The sequence below is a fragment of the Meles meles genome, chromosome 19, assembly GCF_922984935.1.
Source record: "Meles meles chromosome 19, mMelMel3.1 paternal haplotype, whole genome shotgun sequence".
Taxonomy (NCBI): Eukaryota; Metazoa; Chordata; class Mammalia; order Carnivora; family Mustelidae; genus Meles; species Meles meles.
Genome location: NC_060084.1, coordinates 49,431,048 through 49,451,455, shown reverse-complemented (window position 1 = coordinate 49,451,455; position 20,408 = coordinate 49,431,048). Strand labels below are relative to the sequence as shown.

Genomic DNA, 20,408 nt, shown 5'->3' with positions numbered 1-20,408 from the left:
TGGCAGGATCTAAACCCCCTTTGAGCGCTCAGAGACTGGACCAAAAGGAGCCAGAGAATTCATGATGCTAACCCTTGCCAACCCTGGTGACTTTGACATGGACTCAGTCACTTCAAGATGATTTTTGCCCCAAGTCCATTCTGTATTCCCCATTGAGCAAGCCCCTTCATGACTATGGATGTACCCTTGGCTTAAAATTTCTCCAATTTTGTTCAATTGTGTTCTCCTTTATTTGTTCCAAATAAAATCCTTTCTTTTCCTATTCTTTGACTTGGTTGTGTCTTTCGGTTCAGCACACACCAAGAGGCCAAAAGGTGAACCCAGTTTTGGGTAACAAATGGCACAGAGCCAGACAGAGGATTTCATCATCTGGGCCTCAAAGTACAGTTTAAGAGCTAAGCCTTGGTTTTCTTTTCTTTTTAAAGATTTTATTTATTTATTTTACAGAGAGAGAGACCACAAGTAGGCAGAGAGTCAGGCAGAGAGAGAGGGGGAAGCAGGCTCCCCGCTGAGCAGAGAGCCCGATGTGGGTGGGGCTCAATCCCAGGACCTCGAGATCATGACCTGAGTCAAAGGCTTAATCCACTGAGTCACCCAGGCGCCCCATGCCTTGGTTTTCTTGAGTGAAGTTTCTTGTTTCTGAGCATAGTTTCCCTATTCTATGTCTGTTTTCTGTTTATAACCACCATGTATGACGAGTAGCAGGTTTCTTCAGTTCAGGTTGACATTCACATATGCGAGCCACAGTGGGGCTGTATGTAACTGAGGGTAGCAGAGTTAAAAAGACATGGGAGGGAAACCCAACATGCACCATGACAGCATCACACATATCTTTATTGGGATGGCTTGGAACCATTTATGTGGTGCTTTCCAGCACCCAAAATAGGCAGTTCAGCTGAAAGGGGTAAGCCCTGGGGTTGTAATTGTCACCTTGATCAATTCGATGTGGTTGGGATAACAAAATCGCTCCTCGAAAGTCAGAGCGTACCCCCCACTCCATGAGACTAACTATGAATTTGCAGAGCTAAAGGATTGGCCCCACCATCTTTATAATTGGATTGGAGAATGCACTTGGGGATGCCCTTAGCTCCCAAGACAAGTCATCTCCCACTTGACAGTGATTCCTCATAATTAGGATATTGTTATGCCTAGACAACAGGCAAAGAGGGCTTTTTTTAAAAAGATTTTATTTATTTATTTGACAGAGATCACAAGTAGGCAGAGAGGCAAGCAGAGAGAGGAGAGAGGAGGAAGCAGGCTCCCTGCTGAGCAGGGAGCCCCATGCGGGGCTCAATCCCAGGACCCTAGGATCATGACCTGAGCTGAAGGCAGAGGCTTTAACCCACTGAGCCACCCAGGCGCGCCCAAAGAGGGCTTTAAAAAAAAGATATATTTGTTTATTTTAGAGAAAAAGAGGGTCTCAAGCAGACTCTGAGCTGAACACAGAGCCTGGCATGGGGCTCCATCTCAAGACCCTGAGATCACGACCTGAACTGAAACCCAGAGTTGGGACACTGGACTCACTATACCACCCAGGCAGCCTGCAGAGAGGGCTTCTTTATGGTTTTACCCCTTAGCCTTATTTGTCCCGAGACCCACCTCTATAGTTGTAAGATTACAAATAGAGGCTTTAGCCAAGCATACAGCAGCCACGTTTTAACCCAACCCAACAGGGAGTCACCCACAAATTCAAAAAGTGGCCCTCCAAAACCTAATCCTGACTGCAAGTCAAAGGGGGGACTTATTATGATAATACTGAAACTAAATGTGGTGTATGTATCCCAAAAGACTCTACCAATGTATCTGAAGTTTTAGCAGACATACCCACTGGAATTAAGGCAACATCTCATTCCTCTAGTTCTCCCAATGATGGGATTTTTTCCTGGTTTAGCAGAGATGGATTTCACGATGATAATAATATTTTTGTATGTATCATTATGTAAAATGATATGTAAAATATGTAACTTGTAATATGTAAATATGCAAAATATAATTATGTAATTATGTAAATATGTAAAATATTTGCTAACTTACTATATTGAAAATTTTAGACTTACAAAAAAGTTGCAAAGACAATAGTTATCTCTCATAACATTGACATTTTACATGATTCTAATACAATTATTGAAACCAGGAAATTAACACTGACATGATACTATTAACTAATCTATAGATCTTATTTTAATTTTCCCTGATGTCTGCTACCTGCTCAGGATCCAATCCGGAATCCCACATTACAGTTTGATCGATGTGACTCCTTTGTGCCCTTCCATCTGGAATAATATTCTGTGTTTTCTTTTTTTTTATTTTTTTTATTTATTTGACAGAGAGGTCACAAGTAGGCAGAGAGGCAGGCAGAGAGAGAGGGAGAAACAGGCTCCCCACTGAGCAGAGAGCCCGATGTGGGGCTCGATCCCAGGACCCTGAGATCATGACCTGAGCTGAAGGCAGAGGCTTAAACCGCTGAGCCACCCAGGCGCCCCTATTCTGTGTTTTCTTAGAGTCTGTATTTATCTATTTAATTTAGCATCCATTGTAGGACCAAACTAAAGGTCCTATCTTCCCTGTGATCTGTGTTCATGCTCTGGCCCACCCCCTTTGTCTACTCTTGCATACAAAGCCAATATTGTCCCCGCCCTTAATCAACCCAGAGGAAGGTACCAGACAAGTAGAGATCACCGCAAAAGTCCAGAGCCCAGCAACATCATCTAACTAGACGATGCCAAACTGTTTGCCGTGCCCTGCTTTGCCTTTCCCTTGGAAAACACAGTAGGTCTCTGGCCTATGATTTCCCCTCTCTCCTGCTTCTTCCTCACGACCAAACCTGGTGCTTCCTCATGTGACCCTGCATGGCATGTCTCGTTTCTAGGGAAACTGTCAGTAACATTAAACTCTTTCCAATGGCATTAGCCTGTGTCATCACTCAATAATCTTCATGCGTTGGGTACAAATGAATCAGATACTTTCTTCCTTAAACTTTCCCTCTCTGGTCAGCTTTGGGAGGTCTTGCCTGTGTATGCACAGCCTGGCCCTCTCTGCCCATGTGGATTTCTGGGGCTCACTCTCTGCCCTTTCTCTTTGACACCAAGCACCTGAGGTTCCAGTTCCATCCAGTTTCCAGAACAAACTCATTTCTAAAGGATGACTGTGCTCTACTCAGATCCCTGCTGCTTGCACAACTAAGTCAGTGAAAATGTCCCTGAGCAGAAAACGTAATTAGCTAGGTACTTACCTTATGAGTTTCCTTTCTTTCAGAAGTCAAAGCCTCATGCTGCCTTTATCCACTACACAAAATCATTGGCTTCAGTTTTATACTTGTTATCAGAAAAACTAGCCTGGTGTCAGTTAGCACCCTCATGACTGTAAATGGGAGAACCCTCACATTCATTTCAGAAGGGATTTTAGCAAGGCATACAATTTTAGATTGACTGTTATTTTCTTTTTTAAATTTTTTTCTTTTTTGAGAAAGAGAGAGAGTGTGAGCAGTGAGGGAGGCAGAGGGAGAGGAGAGAGAGAGAACCCCAACAAGGCTCCACACTCAGTTCAACACAAAGCCCAACATGGGGCTCAGTCTCACAACCATGAGATCATAACCTGAACCAAAACCAAGAGTAGATTCATTGTTATTTTCTTTTACCTCTTTAAAAATGCTATTTTGTCACTTCTCTGGTTCACTAGAAAACCCCGAATTAGTTCCGTTCCTGTGCTTGGTCAACAGACCAGGCTTGCACCACAAGGACTCCTGATTTCTCATTGCCTTCTCTCATGCAAGTCACCATTATCTTCCTCTTCTACTGCTCCATCCCCATTCAATACAGATCATTTCTTTATTTATTTTATGCTCTATTCGGTGTGAAACTCCCCTGGGTCTCTAGGTGGCAAAGAAGCTGAACCAACTAGACAGATAAGAGGGAACTGGAAACCAGAAAGGGGGTGGTTTGGGGGTGAAAGAATATCATTCTTCCAGAGAAACGATAATGTCCCTTCCTTCACAGATGGTGCAAAGGAGAGATGAATGTGACTGGTGCCATAGTTCAGTTCATACAGAAACCCTGAGCTCGCCAACTTGTTTGTGCACCACTGGAGTGAGGGAAAGCAAACTGGGAAGAAATGATGAACTCACAGACATGGGCAGAGAAAGAACCAGATCTCGTGCTTGAGTCCCTGGATTCTCCATTTGTGAACAGATCGCAGAGTTGGACCTGTAAGGAGCAGAGTGGATTGAGGGCTGCAGGCCTGGTGGGGGCTCTACTTTGTTGGGCAGGTATCACAGACTGAGGGGAGTACAGGGGAATACCATCACCTGGGGACCACGTGGGAGATTTAGGCAATTGAACCCATTGAAGAGGACTTGTTTCTTCCCGAGATACAATAACATGAAGAAAAAATAACAACTTCAACGCAAAACACATACCCAGAATAAATCCAATCCCACCACCTTGATAAAGAATACTTTAGGCTCAGCCATGGAAGAGAGGGAGTAGAAGGAGGAATGTCTAGTTCCCTAAACTGGGTCTCAATTTTTTTTTTAAAGACTTTATCTATTTGACAGATAGAGATCACAAGTAGGGAGAGAGGCAGGCAGAGAGAGAGAGAGGAGGAAGCAGGCTCCCTGCCAAGCAGAGAGCCCGATGCGGGGCTCGATCCCAGGACCCTGGGATCATGACCTGAGCGAAAGGCAGAGGCTTCAACCCACTGAGCCACCCAGGCGCCCCTGGGTCTCAATTTTTGAGAGGAACTTCATTTTAATAAAATGCAGGTGAGCTGGGAAGCCGACAGATGTGATCTCTGATGGGAGTTAGGAAGGATGCTTCTCCATTGACAAACTCTACAGAATAAAGTCTAGCTCCCTAGGAGAGGATTGGGAATTTTGACCCGGGTGTGGGATAGTTATATCAGAAGTTCTCTGTGACCTGAGCAATTGCGCAACAATGAGTGACATCTCCAGAAGTAAAATCTCCAACAAACATGACTATCTCCTGTTCAGAGGGCTTGGAATTGGTGCAAATTGTGTTGGAGGCAATCCAAAAAAAAAAAAAAACAAAAAAACAAACAAACAAACAAACAAAACATGCTTAAATACTTGGAACTAAACCCTGGGTCCAGCCTAGTCGTATTTCTTATTATGTGGCACATAATCAATTGGTATGTTGTTTTTGTTCCCATTACATATGACTCAGTGCGTCGTACCCAAGTTGCTTTAGAATTTCTTGTTCTAGGGGCGCCTGGGTGTCTCAGTGGGTTGAGTCCCTGCCTTCAGCTTAGGTCATGATCTCAGGGTCCTGGGATCAAGCCCTGCGTTGGGCTCTCTGCTCAGTGGGGAGCCTACTTCTCCCTCTCCCTCTGCCTGCCTCTCTGCCTACTTGTGATCGATCTCTCTCTCTCTCTCTCTCTCTGTCAAATAAATAAATAAAATCTTAAAAGAAAAAGGACTTCTCCTTCTAATGCTGTTACCAGCAAAATATTTTACTATGTGCCCAAAGACTTAAGTACAAGAATATTTATTGCCACATTTTTAGGGTAAGACTGAGAAATTGGGGAAACCTTAGGTAACTTTCAAAAGGAGACAGATGAAATAAATTATAATTTATTTGTAGAATGAAAATCTAGGCAGCCATAAAAAGAATACCTTGTGTGCTTTTGGGATTTTAAAGGGTGTATGTATAATATTGTCCTATTTTACAAATGGAAAAGTGTGGTATATATGTGCACATATTTACAGGTATGTGTGTATACATAGATATGTAAATTTATAGAAAAATACAAACAGTACATTGTAAATGCCATTACCATGTGGGAGGGGAAGGGGTGTAATGAAGAAGGTTATCATCTCTCACTGTATAATTTCTAGTTCTCAACAAATGGAACATTTTTCAATAAAATATATTCCCATTTTCCATATTGTTAGTTTAAGCGATATTTCAAGATTAAGAAAGAAGGCGCCTGGGTGGCTCAGTCATTGAGTGTCTGCCTTCAGCTCAGGTCATGATCCCAGGGTCCTGGGATCAAGCCCCGCATCCGGCTCCTTGCTCTGCGGGAAGCCTGCTTCTCCCTCTCCCCCTCCCCCTGCTTGTGTTCCCTCTCTCACTGTGTTTCTCTCTGTCAAATAGATAAATAAAATCTTTAACAACAACAAAAAGAGCTGAAGAAAGATAGGCAAAGAGGGGCACCTGGCTCGTTCAGTCTGTAGAGCTTACGACTCTTAAGGATTTATTTCATTGATTTGAAAAAGAGAGAGAGGGAGAGCACAAGTATGTTGGGGCAGGTCAGGGGAGGACAGAGGGAGAGGATCTCAAGCAGACTCCGCACTGAGAGTGAAGTCTGATGTGGGCCTCGATATCGTGACCCTGAGATCATGACCCTGAGGTGATGGCCTGAGCCAAAATCAAGAATCCTATGCTTAACTGACTGAGGAAGGAAGGGAGGGAGGGAGGGAGGGATGGGATGACAGGAGAGAAGAGTCACAGAGGATGGAAAGAGACAAAGCAATGGAAAATCCGGATGGAGAGAAAGGTGGGGGCGGGGGGAGAAGAGACAGGAGCTTTCATTTTTAGCATCGGCAGTGGCTCGTCTGGCCCCTGGGGTGGGCCCTGGAACAAAGCTCTCTGTCCCCACTCCTTGCTGGGGACAGTCAGTAATAGGAATGGATATTCTCAGTCCAGGAGCCTTTTGCCCCTGACCACCTGCTCTATGCAGAGCTGACTGGACGGCTTTGCATTTGCTGCCTGCTGTCGTGGAGCCAGAACCCAGCACGACCCTCAGCCAGAATCCAGGAACGCAGAGGGAAGCTAGTTCCTTCCATCCTAATCACTAGTGAAACTGTCCCTAGATGAGGACCTAGCTTGAATGGGCCCTTAAGTCAGTCCGACAAAATGATGTAGGTCCCCAGAGCTCAGAGTTGACGGGCCTTCCCGAGCACCACCCTGATGGGCCCTGAGGCCGGCTGGGCCCGGGGTCGCCTGAGCTGATGGAAAGCCTTCCTCTTACAACACACATTGCCTCTAACCGCAGTCACAAAGAACTAGACTGTTTGTCAGGAGTCTTCCCAACAGTCTCCCAGGAGGAATGTCATAGGCAAGACAGGCCATGCAGAGGCAGCCCTCCGCCCCCTAAAAAGGACCAAACACCCTTGCTCCAAAAACCAGCAAAGCAGGAGGACAATTAAGGAAAGAGTTCGGATCTGGTTACCTTATTCCAAACATGGCAAGCAAAACAAAAAACAAAAAACAAACAAACAAACAAAAATCTAGCAAGAAGGGTTCTTTGCAATTCCGCCCATGATTCAGCATGACGTTCGCATTCAGCCTTGATTTCGGGTGGTATCGCGATGAGATAGTGCGTGGAGGGCTGTGGTTTCCAAAGCCTTTGGTGTGCCCTGCACACCGGGTTACCCCAGGCCAGGCTGACCCCACGCTCCATTTTCAGCTGCTGCAGGAAACATCAGCTCCAGTCCCTCTGGCAAGGCGCTCTTCAGCTGGAAAGAGGAAGAAAGGCACGTTTGAGACCAGGGATGACAAGCATCTAGGATAAGAGGTGGAGAGAGGGAGGATGAACCAGGATGCCCTATCAGAAGACCCACACATGGAAATTCCCTCCCCTGCTCTCTCCACTCCTGCCTCCAGCCCAGAGGTACCTGTCATTTCTTGGTGGCAGGAACAGACATACAGTCAGAGGTTCCAACTGGCACCTTTCACCTCAAAGTCACCTTCCCCAAGAAAGCAACGATCTCAAGGCACGAGGCCAGAAACAGGGCCAGTATTTGCGACAAAGGGCACTAGGGTCTCTTTGATACAGCCGTTCTCCGTGGTGGCATGGATCTAGCTCCCACACCTGGCTAGCTGGCATGGCCCAGGCCCAGAGTTCGAGGGGAAGCCTCAGCCTGAGCAGCTGGGGGCCCCGGGAAGCACTAAACCTGGTTCCCACGTGGGGTCATATAGACGCCCACCCCACCACCCCATGAATTGCTTCTTCCCGCCTCCTTATCCTCACCTAGACTCCAGGTCTCAGCATGTGCAAGAGGACGCGGACCAACTTGTGGGACAGGACCGAGGTTGGCAATGGAGACGATCTATTTTTATTTCCTGCCTGGGGTAGGCTCTGCGGAGAGTTTGGCTTCTGGCTCCAGTGTTAGTTTGAAGCAGATTCTTTGGGATCTGGTTCTGGCAGGAAGTGGGCAGTGTCCCCAGAGCTGGCCTTGGGCTCCCTGGGATCCTGAAAGAATTCCCAACTCCCAAGTCCGTCTGAAGAGAACCAGATTGGACAGGGGGAAAGCTCATGTGGGCTCTCTAGAGGGTGGGAGGGGCTGGGATGGTGCACCCCATCAAGATACAGCTGGTCCGAACAACTTCTGGGGGCTACCAAATGTTCCAGGGATCAAGTCTGCTCAACTGTCTCCGTTTCACCCCTGTAAACCCTATTATTTATATAGATAGATAGATAGATAGATAGATAGATAGATAGATATAGATATAGATATAGATATTAAGTGATACCGGTATTTGTATCCACAAGCACATAGCATGACAAATGTGTCTAATTTGTGAGACACTCAGAATAATGCCTCCTGCTAAATATCCAAGTGTTTGCAAAACACTGGAAAGCAATCTTCTCAGGGCTATAACTTTATATATCCTCTACATCAGTGAGGAGTCCAGATTTCAATCAGGATAAACACACTCGGAGTAATTCAGTTAGAAAAGGAATTTATCAAAAGGGTACAAGGGAGCCCCAAGAATCAACTGGGAGGCTGAAAAAATGGGCGCAGAGCCTAGCTGTCCTAGCTCTTTTCAAAACCAAGCTATGGGGGCGCCTGGGTGGCTCAGTGGGTTAAGCCTCTGCCTTCGGCTCAGGTCATGATCTCAGGATCCTGGGATTGAGCCCTGCATTGGGCTCTCTGCTCAGCAGGGAGCCTGCTTCCTCCTACTCTCTGTCTGTCAAATAAATAAATAAAAATCTTTAAAAAAAAAACAGGCTATGGATCAAAAACCAGGAATGACTGCTACCCCCAATGTATGTGCCTGAAATGGGGGTCTCACTGCAGTTGCTACCGCCCACCCCCCACCAGAAACACTGTGTTTTCTGGCCCCAGAGTGCCCTGCTCGCCCACCAGAAACAGGGTCAGCTGCAGCCTTCAAGTAGCCAGAGAGACGGCAGCCCGGAGTGAATTGCTGGAAGCCAGAGCTCTCCCAGGACCGGCTGATGTCAGGTCATATCTCAGATGTCTTCCAGGTGAGGAAATCCTGGAGAACATTGGAGCCTGGTCACAAATCTTGAGGGTCCCTCCCAAGCCACAGTGTTGACATTTTTTTCCCCAAGAACTATGATCTCCAATATGGGAGCCACTGGTCACAGCAGTTTTTTTAATCAATTAAAATTAAATAAAATATTGGGTTTCTTTCCTCGATTTCCAGCGCAATGGAGAACGTGTTCGCCACGGCAGAAAGTTCTGTTGGACGGTGCTGAACGAAATGCTTTGAGAGTAGAATTCAAAGAGCCTCTCAGTGATGAAGTGCATAAAACCAGCAAAATGAATAAAGATTCCAATTTACAAACGCTTGTGGGTTTTCTCGCACAATGTAACCCACTGTGGTTGGGTTGCCTGGGCGGCTTCCCACTGCCCAGTAGGAATTGTCTTCTCCCAGAACATGTTCCTGGAAAGTCTCTGACTGTGCCCTTAGACACAAAACGGAAAATCTCAAAATGCAGTCTGCAAAAACATCACCAAATCATATACACTTGCAACTGGTAAACTTCATGACCTGTAAACTAGATCCCAATAAAGTTGTTCCAAAGTAGGATAAATTCGGTGCAAAAGACAAAATCACTTATGTAGAGTTTGTCTTTCTTTTTTGTTTCTAAAGATTTTATTTTATTTCTTTCTTTGAGATAGAAAGAGAGAGAGATACACCCTAGCAGCGGGGAGGTGCAGAGGGAGAAGCAGGCTTCCCGCTGAGCAGGAAGACTGATGCGGGGCTCGATCCCAGGGCCCTCGGGTCATGACCTGAGCCCAAGGCAGACACTCAACAGAGTGAGCCACCCAGGAGCCCCGAGTCTGTCTATCTTTCCCCGTGATGGCCAACAGCAGCACAGTACATATAAGGCTCTTCAGAAATGGCAAGGTAAAATAAAGACAAACATGAAAAAAACCACTTGTCAGAAACTGGGAAGGGATCGAGATGTTAACCTCACTGCATCCTGCCACATTCTACGGTTCCTCTCAGAAGACACAAGACTTCTGGGTCAGAGACAAAGGACAGATTTGCTCCCAGGAGTAGAGAGTAACCAGGTACCAGCATTTGCACCTGTCCCCTGAGCCACAGCACCTACAGGGCAAGGGAGGAGGTCCGGGGGACGGCAGCGCACACAGTGGGTTGCATTACAGGAGATGAACTTGTATCTTAAGTAAGGAAATCTGAATTTTTCATTATGGGTGGTAAGCCTGCCTGGCTTTTGTTCTGGAAGATCTTACCACTATTACACAGGACACTGAACAAATCCATCCTCCCCCTGGAAGGAGATACTCCCTCTTATCTTTCAAGGCTCTTCACACTACAAATATTCTTTTTAAAAAGATCTTATTTATTTATTTGACAGACAGAGATCACAAGTAGGCAGAGAGGCAGGCAGAGAGAGAGGGAGAGGCAGGCTCCCTGCTGAGCAGAGCCCGATGTGGGGCTCAATCCCAGGACCCTGAGATCATGATCTGAGCCGAAGGCAGAGGTTTAACCCACTGAGCCACCCAGGCGCCCCTCTTTTATTTTTTTAAAAGAAGTTTTCACACTACTTGAAGGAACTTGGAAGAAAGAACAGTCAATACCTCCTGGCAAGACAGGCAAAAACGCAAGAGACGCACGGAGAATGGTCACCAACACCAACAAACAATATTAAAACAAAGAAACACCTACAGTAGTCCCCCCTCCTTTCCCTTATCCATGGTGGGATATTTCCAAGATCCCCAGTGGATGCCTGAAACCGTGGATAGTACCCGATCCTATAAATACTATGTTTTTTCCTATAGACCATAGGTGTCCACAAATACCTATGATAAATTGTAATTTATAAATCAGGCACAGTAATAGATTAACAGCAACAACTAATAATAAAAGGAGAATTATAATAATACGCTGTACTAAAAGCTATATGAGTGTGGACTCTCTCTCTCAAAATATCTTAGTGTAGTGCACTCATCCTTCCGGGATGACCCGGGAGGAAGTGATGAGATGGCGTGAGCGGAGTGACAGGCATTAGGACACAGTTTAGGCTACTATCGACCCAGAGACAATCCTTCAGAATGAGGATTCTCCACCCCCACCCATGGCAGGTAAAGTGGGGCTGCTGTAAATAAACGAGTTAAGAATAGGGAGCAGGCCTGTGGTCTGGGAAGTTGTTGTCTTTGCTAAGATGTTGTGACAGCCCTGAGCAGGGGGGAAGACACTAGGATCACAGAAATGTGACCTGGTTTCCATCTTCAAGGTTGCTTAAAATCAGGGAGCGACTCCCCACCATCTCCAGGATGAAACCCAACCCACGTCCAACAGGGTCCTTCCTGATCTGTCCTGCTTGTTCTACAGCCCCTTCTCCTCCAGCACTGCTGGCCTCCGCCATGCACCCCAACACTCGCTCCCCATAGTTCCCAAACAGGCTCCCAAACCTGGTTCACCTGTAGGTCTCTGTGGATTGTCCTCCTGGCCCTTCACAGGAGTCATTGGATTTTCTTGCAGGGCTTCGCTCAGGCCGCCCCTCCTCCCCACCCTCCCAGCACTGCCAATTCCACCCACTGATAATCAATAAGGATCTAGGAGTGCATATTTATTTATTTGACAGAGAGAAATCACAAGCAGGCTGAGAGAGGCAGGCGGGGGGGGGGGGGGGGGGGAAGCAGGCTCCTCACTGAGCAGAGAGCCTGATGAGGAGCTTGATCCCAGGACCCTGAGATCATGACCTGTGCGGAAGGCAGAGGCTTAACCCACTGAACCACCCAGGCATCCAGCAACCAACTCTTGATTTAGGTTCAGGTCAGGATCTCAGGAACCTGAGATGGAGCTCCTGCCTGGGGCTCTATGCTGGTATGGAGCCTGCTTAAGATTCTTTCTCTTCCTCTTCCTCTGCCCCCGCCCTTCCCACCCCAGCTCTGGCACACTGGGCAGGTACTTGCTTGCTCTTTCTTAAAAAAAAAAAAAAACATAAATAAAAGAACCCATTCTATCTGTGCCCCATAGCACCCGTGCTTATTAACACTATCACTGGCTTATGGGCCATGTGGAGACTGCCCAAACCTAGGCTCCTTTTAAATTTGCAAAGGCATGCATAGATAGGGTAAAACTTCCATCTCATGTTTTTTTAAAAATTAAAAATAAAAATTGCACTCCCTTCCTTTGACCTTCCTCCCCATCAGCACTCCTGAGTCCCATGCTTTTACCAGTTTCTGGCATTAGCCCCTTCATGGCTTTAAATAATATGCTTGCAATTCTCTTTGATGATTTTAGGGACCTGACTCTACCATCTCCAAGCAGTGGGATTTTTTTGTGCAATGACTTAGCGTCTCGGACCTTCGGTGTGCTCTTTGCATACAATGAAATAACCACACTTCCCCTGGCTGGTACTAAGTACAATATAAAGCAAATGCCGTTGTAATTACCATGGACACTGGAGACTCCAGCATACTCCTTATGATCCAAATTGAGTCCATTTCTGGAAGCATTTTTGGATAGAAATGTTTTAGGACATAAGAATTTGGATTCTATTTTTTTTTAAGATTTTTTTTGGGGGGTGGGGAGCTGGCTTGGTGGCTGAGTCAGTGGAACGTCCAACTCTTGACCTCAGCTCAGGTCTTGATCTCAGAGTCGTGTGTTCAAGCCTTGCATTGGGCTCAAAATGTGGGACTTGAACTTACAACCTCGAGATCAAGACTTGCATGCTGCCTGGACTGAACCAGTTGGGCCCTCCAGCTTTTGGGGGGTTTCTACTGGCTGAATCTACCAGCCTTGCTTCTTGCTTGACAAGAGGTTTCATGAGGTTTCTATGAAGATAACTTAATTATATGGAAATTAATTCTTCTACTAATAACTTTTATGATTTGACTTTATAGTTTGTTGTACTGTTTATCTACAGCGTTCTCCTTCGTGAGGCCAGGAATTCCTCGTTGTAGGTTCAGAATTATGGATGAATTATTAATTCATTCATAAGCTAATTAATTTAGAAGACAGGAACACAGTTCTTCAGGTCTGTGATCCTATCAGCAGAGGGGCGGGTTGGGTCTCCTGTTGGGCTGCCTTGGGCATGAGGAGACAGTGTGGAAATCTGCTATGTCAATACCAACCCACACAGTGCCTGCTGGGACAGCACACACAGTAAAACTGGAAGGTTGCAGAAATTAGCACGGCCCCTGTACAAGGAGGACACGCAAATTTGCAAAGCGCTCCCTTTTAAAATAAACAAACAAAAGCAGAAATATACACCAACTCACACAGACTCCTGCCAAATTAGGGGAGGAGGGCTCATTTATATGCAAGCATCCTCAGACTCTAACAGCCCTCCAGGCCATCCTAACTTGCTTCGAGTAACACACTCATTATTCGCATTGTTCGCTGACTTTTAGTCTTTGGTTTCTAACAGAAATAACTTGCCTTCTTTGAAATTTACAGACAACTGGCCTTGGGCAATAAGGGATCAGAACTTCTGCAGGCCACAGAGGCGGGCAGGTCCACTTGAAGTTCCCTGGGCTTTCTGACTCTCTAAAAACTCTTTTATTTTATTTTTTAAAATGTTTTATTTATTTATTTGACAGAGAGAGGTCACAAGTAGGCAGAGAGGCAGGCAGAGAGAGAGGGAGAAACAGGCTCCCCACTGAGCAGAGAGCCCGATGCGGGGCTCGATCCCAGGACCCTGAGATCATGACCTGAGCCGAAGGCAGAGGCTTAAACCACTGAGCCACCCAGGTGCCCCTCTAAAAACTCTTTTAGCAAATGAGTCTAAGGTCATGCACCACATTACCAACCTCCCTTTGCACATCTGTAAAACTTGTCCTCCTTGGCAGAAAGAACAGAATACTCTTGCACAACAACAGGGTACAAAAATATCAGACTTCTTGTGCACCCCACCCAAACCCAAGGCAACAAAGAACTGGAATTTCTGGTACAATCAATCACCCAGCACGGAGATAACTCAGGAGCTGGCACCAGCAGAAAGGTCACTGATCCCAGCACTACCTTAACGGATTCAACCCCTTTGAAAAATCTCCAGGCCAGGCAGAAACTTCGGAGTTGGCCTTTGGACAAAAGCCCACCCTCTCCCCGGGTGGCCAGCCTCCTGAGCAAAGCTCCTCTCCCCAGTCAAAACTCATCTCTTAAGCACTGACCTTTCCAGGGAAAGGCTGCTGAACTTGGGTTTGAGGAACAAGACCACTCCTACTCAAAATTATTCAGGCACTTAGAGAGGAGAGGGAGGAGTCCCTTCCACCAACAATGCACTTTTACAAGGATGTGAATAAAGCCTCTGCTTTCTCTTTCTCATGCCTTTCCCATCTTTTTCTTGTGCTGTGGGAAGGAAGCCACCAGAAGACAGAGGGGCACAACTAGTATATCCCATGTGCTTATCTCCTCACACAATTAACGTTCATGGTGACAGTAAAATCCTAGGAAGGAGCATGGGTGGATTGTTCCTTTGGACAAGGCACTCTGTAGTCTGCCGCCTTGCAGTCTGTTTTATGAACTCCGGAAGCCTATCCCGTGGTTGCCTATTCCTTTCTGGTTCACTCCAGTGGAGTTTCTGCAGCCCCACTTCTTCTTCTAGATCATTCTGCAGCTCCATCATTTCCCACAAATGAGTCTGAAGAAGACGCACAGGGTGGGTCTGGTGTTGTCTTGCAGGGGAGGGGAGAACGGGGACCCCTTGAAGCCACCAGGGCAGGAGAACATGGAAAGTCTAGAAAAAGTGGGCCTCTGGCCGATCACTTGACAAGCGATAATTTCCAGGTGGGCTTCCCCTGGAGGCCTTCAGGGAAAGGCACTTGCCAAAGTCACCACTTTGAGAGTATCCTCGGTCATACTGACCCTGAGGTTTTTGGCAAGCGTGTCTGTCAGAGTCCCAGGATAAAGTCCCAGCCCCAGCTCTGTGGCTCCTTTGCCCACAACTGCTCTGGAGCTGAGGTTCGAGAACTATGGAGCTCAGGATCTTTGTTTGGTAAGGATCCGCGGGGCACTCCCCCCAAGCTTCTGTCTTGTCGCATCCCGAATGGACCCCTGAACCTCAAACATAATGCCCTCTTGCCTGTTCGATTCTTGGCTTCCTGCTTGGTCATCACCCCCAGGCGAGCTCTGGCTGCAGCTCAGGCTCCCCCTGACCGGCAACTATTAGACCCGACCCTTCCCCGACCCCTTCCTGCCACCCTGAGTCCGTGTCAACACCCACTCTGAGCTGCGGCCCACGCTGAATGCAGCTCAGTGACGTCATCTGGTGTACCCCAGTGCTGACCGGATGCTTATGCTCTCTCCATCGTTCTCATGTCCCTCTGCTCCTCGGCTGCTGCCTCCCATGCTGAACTCCTGGGCTCAGGCTCAGAAGGAATCACAGGTGGAGTGTGGAGGGAGGAGGTGGTACCGTGGATGGAGGTGGGGGCTCCAGAGATCCTAGTCTGGTCCTTGGAGCCCATGCTGCAGTGACTCCCCCAGACATAGGACTTTGTCTGTGCCAGCCAGCGCCCACATGTGGGGACCAGATCTACAACCCCTTGCAGGAGTGCTGCGATAAGGGGACCATCCTGCCTTGGACGAGACCCACCTCTGTGGCTCCAACTGCCGCTTCCAGCCCTGCTTTGAGCTCTGGGGTCCTGAGTCCTTGGGGTCTCAGGCCCAGGCTGTCAGGGCGCCTGGGTGGCTCAGTCTGTTAAGCACCTGTCTTCAGCTGGGGTCATGATCGCAGGGTCCTGGGATCGAGCGCCACACAGGGCTCCCTGGTCAGCGGGAAGCCTGCTTGTGTTCCCTCTATCACCGTGTCTTTCTGTGTCAAGTAAATAAATAAAATTTCTGGGGAAAAAAGTACAAAATAAAGGTTTTTCCTTTAAAATTATTTCTTTATTTATTAAACATCAAAGAGGAACTTCTGCTTCAAGAAAATGGAGTAGACACAGTTTTCTCTATTGTTCTTGCCAGATAAAGCTAACAGTCCCAGGCATTACACAGAAAGTAAACACAAGAAGACTCCACAAGGCAAAGAGAAGAAGGCACGGCACAATCATAAATTCACGGGGCTTCCTTTAAGCATCATGCGCCCCAGAGAGGCTACTGAAGAAGCCAGCAACCCGGAAATACCAATGAAAAGAGATAGAGTCACACACTTTTGGCCAAAGAACTGGGGCCCTGCCCCAAACCTGGCGGCAAAGGCCAAGCAAAGAACCAAGAGTTTCATTTCACCTGCTTGTAAGAAGGAACTCCAACTCCCCCTCAGGGATTCTGTTGCACAATACGAAGGGGAAGCCCCCGCCCCCGTTATGGTGTCAAGATTTTATCTAATTTAACCAAAAAAATTTGTATTCAGGTGACAGCTTGGTTGATTATAAGATCTTCCTAGCTCGCTCATCTGAAAATTGCTGACATTCTTAAAATGTATATTTGAGGGGCGCCTGGGTGGCTCAGTTGTTAACCTGTCTGCCTTTCGCTCAGGTTATGATCCCAGCATCCTGGGATCGAATCCTGCATTGGGCTCCCAGCTCATCAGGAAGCCTGCTTCTCCCTCTCCCACTCCCCTGCTGTTTTTCCTCTCTCGCTATCTCTCTGTCAAATAAATAAATGGAATCCTTTATTTGATTTGAGCAACTTCATTTTTGATTTATATAAAAACACAGGGTTACACACTGTTGTGATAATATTTAATTTTTAGGGATGTCTGGATGGCTCAGTGGGTTAAGCGTCTGCCTTCGGCTCAGGTCGTGATCTCAGGGTCCTGGGATCGAGCCCCGCATTGAGCCCGGCATCAGGCTCTCTGCTTGGCCGAGCAGAGAGCCTGCTTCCCCTCTCTCTCTGTCTGCCTCTCGGCCTACTTGTGATCTCTCTCCCTCTCTCTCTCTCTCTGTCAAATAAATAAATAAATAAAATCTTTAAAAAATATTTAATTTTTAGAATTATCTTCCTGCTGTTCCAACTGTATGAGGCTCCTGTCAGGATTTTGCAGACCCTGACATCATTGTAAATTTCGGGTAAGTCCATTCTGAATGTAAATTTCAGTAGTTCTGGAGCTGATGATTCTCTCAAGACAAGTTCTCTAAAAATATTTAACTTTACAAATCAGTTCTGTATAGCGTGGATTTATTTAAATGCAAATATATCTAAGGGTATTTTGCTGTCTCATTTGACATTTCTTGTATTTGTGAAGTTGTCTAAGAAACAAAACGGGGCTTCATAATCTGTATGTAATTCAAACATTTTGTGTTTCATCACTGTATCTTCAACTATAAGGAAAAATGACTTTTAAAATTACCTTCCTGGGGCGCTTGGGTGGCTCAGTGGGTTAAGCCTTAGCCTTCGGCTCAGGTCATGATCTCAGGGTCCTGGGATCGAGCCCCACATCGGGTTTTCTGCTCAGCGGGGAGCCTGCTTCCCCTTCTCTCTCTGCCTGCCTCTCTGCCTACTTGTGATCTCTCCCTCTGTCAAATAAATAAATAAAATCTTAAAAAAAAATAAAATTACCTTCCTGGAGGGGTGCCTAGATGGCTCAGTTGGTGAAGCATCCAGCTCTTAATCTTAGGGTTGTAAGTTCAAGCCCCACACTAGGCTCCATGCTGGGCGTGGAGCCTCCCTTTAAAAAAAGAAAAAAAAAGAATTATTAAACATTTTCTGAAGGCAGAAGTTTGGATAGGATCATTTGAATATAATTTTCCTTGGGTTTTGTCTTTCGGGCTTTTTGGTAGGGGAGGAAGGGTCTGTGTTCCATAATTCCTGGTACCCTAACCACAAGCATGGTGGACCCATTCATTGGTCACTCACCACTTGAGGAATTTTCCTTTGTTTTCTGATGATTTTTTTTCTTAATATATAGCAAACTTTGTCAAGTACCTTTCTGCGTCTATTGAAATGACCATACAGGATCTTCCTTATTCTGACACCATGGCAAACTATACAGATCTTTTTTTTTCTTATGATAAATAAAGTCATTGCACTTAATGTTATTTTCTTAGAAACCAAATCATCATATTCCTTAGTGCTGTATCAAACACCAACGACATCAGTTCAAATTAGAGGAAATACATGCCAATACCAGCTCCTGACAATAAAACTGAGGAAGTTTCAAGTCCCAAAGTTTGGCTACTTGAGGTCAAGAAATCATGGAAAACTTCCAGAGTATATTTTATCGTTCTGCACATTGAAGGAGGGCAGGAAAGACAGCGGTGTTCTCTTGTACCACAAGATCACGTCTTCCCCTTTATTTCTAGAAGCACTAGCTTGAAGAGGTCCTGGCGCATTCCAGTTATAATAATTTTTCTCCCACGGACAATTGTCTCATGTTTGCAGTATGTTGAAGAAAATGTCATCTTGTAAGTCTTTTCTTTTCTTTTGAGTCTCAACCACTAAGACTCCCAGGTACTTTGGGAGAATCCTGATGGGTTGGGTGGCTTGCTGAATGCGTCAAAAATCAAATTTGTGGGGGCACCTGCCTGGCTCTGTCAGTGGAGAATGAGGCTCGATCTTGGGGTTCTGAGTTTGAGCCCCACATTGGTTGTAGAGATTACTTAAAAATATTTATTTTTATTTATTTATTTATTTGACAGAGAGAGATCACAAGTAGATAGAGAGGCAGGCAGAGAGAGAGAGAGGGAAGCAGGCTCCCTGCTGAGCAGAGAGCCCGATGCGGGACTCGATCCCAGGACCCCGAGATCATGACCTGAGCCGAAGGCAGCAGCTTAACCCACTGAGCCACCCAGGTGCCCCCAAAATATTTATTTTTTAAATCAAGTTTTGTATTCTGAAAATACTCTTAAATACATACGCACACCAGGGACATGGAGCTCAGATCTCTCTCACTGGAACTTTGACATCTGAGGAAACGTGTGTGATGGAAGTTGCACGTTAATTCTGGTTTGTTCCTTCTCCCTGAGCCGCTGGGCTTCCTTTTCCATGTTCTTTGTTGTTCTGTTGCTCTCTTTTCTCCCTTTGCTATTTTCTGCTGCCTCAGAACGTCTGCCGGCCAGCTCACATCCTCTTGCCATGCCCTGGTACTTTCTTGCTACGTGTCTCTGTCACCTAATTCAGGAAACTGATGGGAAAAAGCCAAATTTGCAGAGATGCCAATCAACCACAGAAACCATCTGGAAGACCAAAACCTAATGGCCCATTTCCCTCCTCCTCCTCCTTTTCCTCCTCCAGCTGCTGCCTCTCCTCCTCCTGCCCCTTCTCCCCACCTACCCTCTCCCTCCTCCTCCCTCTCTCTCTCCTCCTCTCCCTCCTCCTGCCTCCTCCTTCTCCTCCTTCTTCCTCTTCTTTCTCCTCCTCCTTCTTCTCTTCCCCTTTCTCCTTCCTCTTCCTCCTTCCTCCCCCTCCTCCTACTTTTTTTTTTTAAGTTATCTCTATACCTAACATGGGGGTTCAAATTCAAAACCCTAAGATCAAGTCACGTGCTCTGCTGACTGAGCCAGCCAGGAACTGCGTGACACACTCTTCTTAATAATAACTTCCTGAAAAAAAAATAGTTTCCTGAACTTTCCTTACAGTTGCTGTCTTGTCCTTAAAACAGCTGGATCCCAATTGTTTCAAAATGTTTTGTGCTGTGGCCACATTCCCACCTCGCCCTGGGTCTTTACCCCTGTGGGTGCCTCTCCCTCTCAAGCAGCCCACTCTTTGTCATGCATCTGCTTAGGAACTGATGAACTATCGGCTCTGGTTGCAAAATTATCTGATGACCAGGTGACTTCTGTCCTCTGCCAGATCTGCAACCTCCATCTCCTTAGGAACAAGAATCCTGCCTCCAAGCAGTTTTAAGCTTTAAGTCACTGACTCCCTGATGGCCAGTGGGGAAAATCACAACTTGCCCTTCCCCTCCACTCTGCTGCAGGCTGCCCCGGACACAGGACACCAGGGCTCGTGCTTCACTGACTGGGTTTTGAATGTTAAGCGCACGGAGAGCTGCTGGGTTAAACCTCATTTGCTCTCGTTACATATTTGTTGGATTCTGTCTTTTTGTACTTTGTTAGAGAGTTTTGTATCCAGGTTCTTTTTTTTTTTTTTAAGATTTTCTTTTTTTTTTTTTTTTTTTTTTTTTTTAAAGATTTTATTTATTTATTTGACAGAGAGAGAGATTACAAGTAGGCAGAGAGGCAGACAGAGAGAGGAGGAAGCAGGCTCCCTGCGGAGCAGAGAGCCCGATGCGGGGCTCGATCCCAGGACCCTGAGATCATGACCTGAGCCGAAGGCAGCGGCTTA

General features: G+C 46.4%; 1 protein-coding gene and 1 non-coding gene across 4 annotated transcripts in view; one reads left to right on the top strand and one right to left on the bottom strand.

The window, feature by feature from the left end:
- Window positions 1-7,173: 7,173 nt before the first annotated feature.
- The window catches only part of CCDC61 (coiled-coil domain containing 61), a 50,320-nt gene continuing 37,085 nt past the window's right edge, over window positions 7,174-20,408 (bottom strand). The window contains exons 16-19 of one of the 3 annotated variants that reach the window (XR_006816208.1): window positions 18,983-19,245; window positions 9,107-9,239; window positions 7,990-8,240; window positions 7,174-7,474 (exon numbers count right to left, since the gene is read on the bottom strand). The gene's annotated coding sequence lies outside the window, so the exon portion shown is untranslated. Of the gene's footprint in view, window positions 7,475-7,989; window positions 8,241-9,106; window positions 9,240-17,749; window positions 17,791-18,982; window positions 19,246-20,408 lie in introns of those variants that run through there. The other 2 variants (XR_006816207.1, XR_006816209.1) reach the window with 2 other exon arrangements.
- On the top strand, window positions 13,326-13,429 carry LOC123931933. Its single transcript, XR_006816353.1, has one exon. It is a non-coding gene; the product is annotated as a U6 spliceosomal RNA (small nuclear RNA).